The 7573-nt window shown below is 41.2% G+C and overlaps 1 pseudogene; it reads left to right on the top strand.

Annotated features, from left to right (window-relative positions):
• The first annotated feature begins 5166 nt into the window (after positions 1 to 5166).
• Positions 5167 to 6819, top strand: LOC136132182 (inositol-3-phosphate synthase 1 pseudogene; annotated as a pseudogene).
• Positions 6820 to 7573: the final 754 nt, after the last annotated feature.

The following is a 7573-nucleotide window of genomic DNA, read 5'->3' as shown; positions in this document are numbered from 1 at the left end:
AACTGTGATTAAAAATCTTCCAACAAACAAAAGCCCAGGACCAGATGGATTCAGAGACGAATTCTATCAAACGGTTAGAGAAGAGCTAACACCTATCCTGCTCAAACTCTTCCAAAATATAGCAGAGGGAGGAACACGCCCAAACTCATTCTACAAGGCCACCATCACCCTGATACCAAAACCAGACAAAGATGTCACAAAAAAAGAAAACTACAGACCAATATTACTGATGAATATAGATGCAAAAATCCTCAACAAAATACTAGCAAACAGAATCCAACAGCACATTAAAAGGATTATACACCATGATCAAGTGAAGTTTATCCCAGGAATGCAAGGATTCTTCAATATATGCAAATCAATCAACGTGATACACCATATTAACAAACTGAAGGAGAAAAACCATATGATCATCTCAGTAGATGCAGAAAAAGCTTTTGACAAAATTCAATACCAATTTTTGATAAAAACTCTCCAGAATGTAGGCATAGAGGGAACTTACCTCAACATAATAAAGGCCATATATGACAAACCCACAGCCAACATCGTTCTCAATGGTGAAAAACTGAAACCATTTCCACTAAGATCAGGAACAAGTCAAGGTTGCCCACACTTACCACCATTATTCAACATAGTTTTGGAAGTTTTAGCCACAGCCATCAGAGAAAAACAAGAAATAAAAGGAATCCAAATCAGAAAAGAAGAAGTAAAACTGTCACTGTTTGCAGATGACATGATACTATACATAGAGAATCCTAAAGATGCTACCAGAAAACTACTAGAGCTAATCAATGAATTTGGTAAAGCAGCAGGATATAAAATTAATGCACAGAAATCTCTTGCAGTCCTACACACTAATGATGAAAAATCTCAAAGAGAAAGTAAGGAAACACTCCCATTTACCACTGCAACGAAAAGAATAAAATACCTAGGAATAAACCTACCTAAGGAGACAAAAGACCTGTGTGCAGAAAACTATAAGACACTGATGAAAGAAACTAAAGATGATACAAACAGATGGAGAGATATACCATGTTCTTGGATTGGAAGAATCAACATTGTGAAAATGAGTATACTACCTAAAGCAATCTACAGATTCAATGCTATCCCTATCAAATGACCAATGGCACTTTGCATAGAACTAGAACAAAAAATTTCACAATCTGTATGGAAACACAAAAGACCCTGAATAGCCAAAGCAATCTTGAGAAAGAAAAACAGAGCTGGAGGAATCAGGCTCCTGGACTTCAGACTATGCTACAAAGCTACAGTAATCAAGACAGTATGGTACTGGCACAAAAACAGAAATATAGATCAATGGAACAGGATAGAAAGCCCAGAAATAAACCCACACACATATGGTCACCTTATCTTGATAAAAGTGGATCTTTATCAAGATAAAGTGGATCTTTATCAAAAAAGATCCACGAATATACAATGGAGAAAAGACAGCCTCTTCAAGAAGTGGTGCTGAGAAAACTGTACAACTACATGTAAAAGAATGAAATTAGAACACTCCCAACACCATACACAAAAATGAACTCAAAATGGATTAAAGACCTAAATGTACGGCCAGGCACTATAAAATTCTTAGAGGAAAACTTAGGCAGAACACTCTATGACATATATCATGGCAAGATCCTTTTTGACCCACCTCCTAGAGAAATGGAAATAAAAATAAACAAATGGGACCTAATGAAACTTCAAAGCTTTTGCACAGCAAAGGAAACCATAAACAAGACAAAAAGACAACCCTCAGAATGGGAGAAAATATTTGCAAACGAATCAACGGACAAAGGATTAATCCCCCAAATATATAAACAGCTCATGCAGCTCAATATCAAAAAAACAAACAACCCAATCCAAAAATGGGCAGAAGACCTAAATAGACATTTCTACAATGAAGATATACAGATTTCCAACAAACACATGAAAGGATGATCAACATCACTAATCATTAGAGAAATGCAAATCAAAACTACAATGAGGCATCATCTCACACCAGTCAGAATGGCCATCATCAAAAATCTACAAACAATAAATGCTGGAGAGGGTGTGGAGAAAAGGGAACCCTCTTGCTCTGTTGGTGGGAATGTAAATTGATACAGCCACTATGGCGAACAGAATGGAGGTTCCTTAAAAAGCTAAAAATAGAACTACCATACAACCCAGCAATCCCACTACTGGGCATATACCCTGAGAAAACCATAATTCAAAAAGAGTCATGTACCACAATGTTCATTGCAGTTCTATTTACAATAGCCAGCACATGGAAGCAACCTAAGTGTCCATCAACAGATGAATGGATAAAGAAGATGTGGCACATTTATACAATGGAATATTACTCAGCCATAAAAAGAAACAAAATTGAGTTATTTGTAGTGAGGTGGATGGACCCAGAGTCTGTCATACAGAGTGAAGTAAGTCAGAAGTAGAAAAACAAATACCATATGCTAACATATATATATGGAATGTAAAAAAAAAAAGAAAAATGGTTCTGAAGAACCTAGGGGCAGGACAAGAATAAAAACGTAGACATAGAGAATGGACCTGAGGACACAGGGAAGAGGAAGGCTAAGCTGGGTCAAAGTGATAGAGTGGCATGGCCATATATACACTGCCAAATGTAAAACAGATAGCTAGTGGGAAGCAGCCACATAGCACAGGGAGATCAGCTCCGTGCATTTTGGCCACCTAGAGGGGTGGGATAGGGAGGGCGGGAGGGAGATGCAAGAGGGAGGAAATATGGGGATATATGTTTATGTATAGCTGATTCACTTTGTTATACAGCAGAAACTAACATACCATTGTAAAGCAACTATAACTCCAATAAAGATGTTAAAAAAAAATAAATAAATAAAGCACCAGATGGTAAAGATTTTAGGGTTTGCTCACTATAACAGTCTCTGTCGAAACTACTCAACTTTGCTTTTGTGGCTTGAAAACAACCACAGACATGATAAAAATGAATGAGCTGTGTTTCAATAAAACTTTACTTACAAAAACAGGCAGCCGGCTGGATTTAGCCCATGGGCTATAGTTTGATGCCTCCTGATATAGACTAACTATATGCTGGAAGAGGAATCTATGGTATTGTAATGTTGCCTATATCAAGATAGGACCATGATTTCTTGTAAATGTAGAATACGCTCCTTTATTTTCTCCAAGAGTCTGGCTGATGCATATTGTATTTTAAATATAAGCATACACCTAAGACCAAAATGTTCAGAGTTCAAATAAACAGGCAGAGAAGAACATATGCTGTGACCCTCAGATCAAACAATGTTCATGCCCTCATTAATTTATTTTACACATATTTGTGGGTTGCCTGTAATATATAAATTACTGTGCTAAGTACTACATGGGATGCAAATATGGATAAGATTGAGACTCTTTCATCAGGAAGTTAAGACCCCAATAGGGGAAAATAACACATTCATAAATATATATAATACAAGATATACAAAGAAATGGGTCACAAAAGAAATAAAAATACATTTTTCTAGATGAGGGAGAAATTACTCTTGACTGACTTGAAGTGTGGAGTTTTGGGAAAGAGATCAGAGCCCTTTTCATGAAGGAAATATGATATATGTACCAGGTCTTGTAGACCTAGGCAAGTAGAAATTAGAAAGGCAATACTGAGAGAAAGGGCATAAGAAAACAAAGAAAACAACATAAACAAAAGTCCAATAGTGAAAAAAAAGCATAGACTGTATGGAATAAAAATGAATAATTTGTGCAATTTGAAGCTTATACAGTTTTTTGAGCCCTATTTAAGAAAAAGAATACAAAATTACATACAAAAATGAATATGTATTTGTAATGAGAAAAGAAGTCACAACAAATGAGAAACTTTTAAAAGCAGCAAATACCACAAATATCACAAGATCCAGACACTATATGGAACACTTGAATTATGTTACTATCTAACACACCTCTCTCCAGGGACTGGCTATACTCTTCAATCCTGTCTCCATAGGACAAGGAAAGACAACTCAGGCTTTCCTCTAGCACAGCTGATCATAATGTGCTTACTAGCAATAGTATATAAAAGTTTCTTTCAACTTCACAAAATATCTATTAATAATGGGTAAAATTTTAGGACTACTGTCAAATTGAGGAAACCCTTTAAATTGTGTGACATTGCAGGTCATTTCAAAGCATTCTGTGCACTAATTGTAAATATTCATTGAAATTACAACAAATCAATCATGAATCACTGATGTCCTCATGTAGTGGCATATCATTAGTTTTATGTTATCTTTGTTGGAGGAAGTATCACGTGTCAAGAATTTAAATCTTTTGTCAATGTGTTCATACGTCACCCCTCATCATTAATCAGATTATCAAACAGTTCATGAAACTATTCATTATGTCCATTTGCAAAGTATTTCTTCCTCTTAGTGAATTTAGAGGAGAGGAACCTTATATGATGAGAAAGCCTGCATAAGGCAATATCTGTGGGCCACCAAAATAACACTTTGAATAATTTTAATTACAAATTCTGTATTTCTACAGTTTGGTGATTTTATTACCTATTTCAATAATCAATTACACTAGCAGCACTTAAGTTGTTTTAAATGTTTAAAAAATATAAACAAAGAATGCACCAACTAACGAGGTCATAAAATTAATATAACCTCTTGATGAATAACAAAATTTATCATGATATATTTTAGCGCCATCTAGTGGCGCTAAAAGACTTCAGAGTAAATAAATATGCAATTTAGTTTTAAAATTTTTGTCAACATATATTCTTTGATTCTACATCCCAGTCATACCATCTAAGATTTTCCATTAAATACTGACAATAAAATAATTGATTGTAAGGTTATGTGGGCTTCTAGAAATTAAATTATTATGAAATAAAAGGAATTAAGTCATCCCTTCACTATTTTACAGGAGATGTCAGTCAGTACCTCAGCTACCATAAAACAAAGGGACTAGTTCTCATTGAAATGCCCAATCAGATAAATATTTTCATAGAGTCTTCGGTCTATGAAGATATGTTTGATTCAAACCAAGTTGAATTTAAACTGTTATGTGATATCTTTTTAAATAAAAAATTATTTTATGACTCACTTTATAGCTCTATTAAAAGCTTTCTAAAGTTTTACTTAGCTGTCCGCCGCTGTCCCAGCTGACTCCGCGCCGCTCGTCGCGATGGAGGTCGCCACCAAGTTTGTGGTCCAGAGTCCAACATGGTCTACAGTCCGAGGCCAGGGAGGTGCAGTAAGTACCGGATGACGTGCATCAGCCCCGAAGCCACCGTCCTCAAGATGCACCCCAGGTCCACGGGCTTCACCTTCCGGACCGCCCGGCAGGTGCCCGGGCTCGCGGTCGTGCTTGTGGGCTGGGGCGCGAACAAAGGCTCCAGACTGCTGCAGTGCTGGCCCACCGACTGCGCCTGTCCTGGCCCTCGCGCACCTGCCAGAAGGAGGCCAACTACAAAGGCTCGCTGACGCAGGCGTCCCCGTTAACCTGGGCCTGGTCAAAGAAAGCCAGGAGGTATTCGTGCCCTTCAGCTCACTGCTGCCCATGGTGGCTCCCGACGACCTCGCATTCGACGTCTGGGCCATAATCATCTCTGAACCTGGCGGAGGCGATGCAGTGCACACAGGAGCCACAGGAAAAACCGTGGTCGCACCTGGAGGCTCTGCTTCCGCGGCCCTCCATCTACCTCCCAGAGTTCCTCACGGCTAAATAACCAGAGCGCGCGGGCTGACTACGTCATCCTGGGCACGCGCCCAGCAGCTGGAGCTGATCTGTACCGACTTCTGCAGCTTCCAGTCCGGCGCCGGGCTGGCTGAAGTCATCGTGCGGAAGACAGCGAATACGGAGCACTTTTCCGAAGTGATCCCGGGCCTCAATGACACCGCTGAAAACCTGCTGAGCACCATCCAGCTGGGCCTGGAAGTGTCGCCCTCCATGCTGTTTGCGGTGGCCAGCATCTTGGAGGGCTGCTCCTTACTCGGTGGGTCCCCACTGACCATGCTGGTGCCTGGTGCCCTCGAGTTCAAGTGGCAGTGCAGCCTCTTTGTGGGTGGAGACGACTTAAGGTCGGGCCAGACCAAGGTCAAGTCCGTGCTCGTGGATTTGCTTATCTGCTCTGGCCATGAGACCACGTCCATCGTGAGGTACAACCACTTGGGCAACAATGACTGGCAGAACCTGTCGACCCCGCCACAGTTCTGCTCCAAGGAGGTGTGCAAGAACAGCGTGGTGGACGACACAGTGCACAGCAACCCAACACTCTACTAGCCGGTTGTGGAGCCCGGTCACTGTGTCATCATCAAGTATGTGCCATACGTGGGCGACAGCAAGCGTGCCCTGGATGAGCAATCAGAGCTGATGCTGGGCGGTACCAACACGCTGGTGCTGCTCAACAAGTGCGAGGACTCGCTCCTGACCGGGCCCATCATGCTGGACCTGGCGCTGCTGACAGATCTGTGCCAGCGTGTGAGCTTCTGCACCGACGTCGACCCACAGCCGCAGAACTTCCACCCCGTGCTGTCGCTGCTCAACTTGGCATCCTCTTCCAGGTGCCGCTTGCGCCGCCAGGCAGCCAGGTGGTCAACGTGTCCTTCTGCCCCCGCAGCTGCACGGAGAATATCCTCACGGCCTGCGTGGGACTCTGGCCGCAGAACCACAAGCTTCTGGAGCGCAAGATGGAGTGCCCTGGCCTCAAGGGAGTTGGGCTTGTGGCTGCCACCTGTGCCTTGCAAGAAAGGACCAGTGCCCACCGCCCCCAGTGGCTATACTGGTGACGCCAATGGGCACTTGTAGGCCGAGTCACCCCAGATGCCCACCACCTAAGGCCATGGCCATATAGCTCCACCATAACTCCTGTCCCCATTGCTCCTCAGAGCCCAACCCTTCTAGGCCCCCAAAGATAATAAAGCTAGTGCCACTATCAAAAAAAAAAAGTTTTATACAGCAAATCAGTAGATTTACGATCACCATCACCAAAACCAAACTAAGTTCTTTAATCAAAACAACACAGCTTTCTTGGTTTTACTATTTTTATCCTATAACAAACAATACTGGGTTAACAAAACAGAAGTTCATTTAAACTATGTTATTGTTATGTGTGAAACATAAAACTAAAAAAAACAAAATTTTGCCGTCACCATGAGAAACAAGGGATAGGCAATAGATTCGTTCTTTCTCCTCTTTTACTATTAATTCACTGACCATCTAAAACAGCTGAATTTACATGCTATTAAATTCATACTGCTCTTAGAACCAAAGGATTAGACTGAGAAAGTCAAAGCAAGTTACAAATTATTAAAAGTGATACATACTACAAATGCCACAAGATCCAGAAAATATCATCATAATTTTACCCTAGGCTAATTTTTTTTAAAATTCAGAGTAGCAAGCTGCACTCCCTTAGGCTCATAAAGGCATTTGTAAGGAGGCAGCAATGCCACCCAGCGACGACTCTCACTGGACAGCAGTTGGTGCTTTTAAGCGGAAGTGAATACTTCCTTTTTAGTCATAGGAGACTCAGGCAGAGTCACCCACGTCTCGGCTTGCCTGTGTCTGCAGAGGCAGCCACCCCCAGAAT

The sequence above is a fragment of the Phocoena phocoena genome, chromosome 12 (genome assembly GCF_963924675.1).
Source record: "Phocoena phocoena chromosome 12, mPhoPho1.1, whole genome shotgun sequence".
Taxonomy (NCBI): Eukaryota; Metazoa; Chordata; class Mammalia; order Artiodactyla; family Phocoenidae; genus Phocoena; species Phocoena phocoena.
The sequence above is the reverse complement of the archived record's forward strand: the minus strand, read 5'-3'. Positions and strand labels throughout refer to the sequence as shown.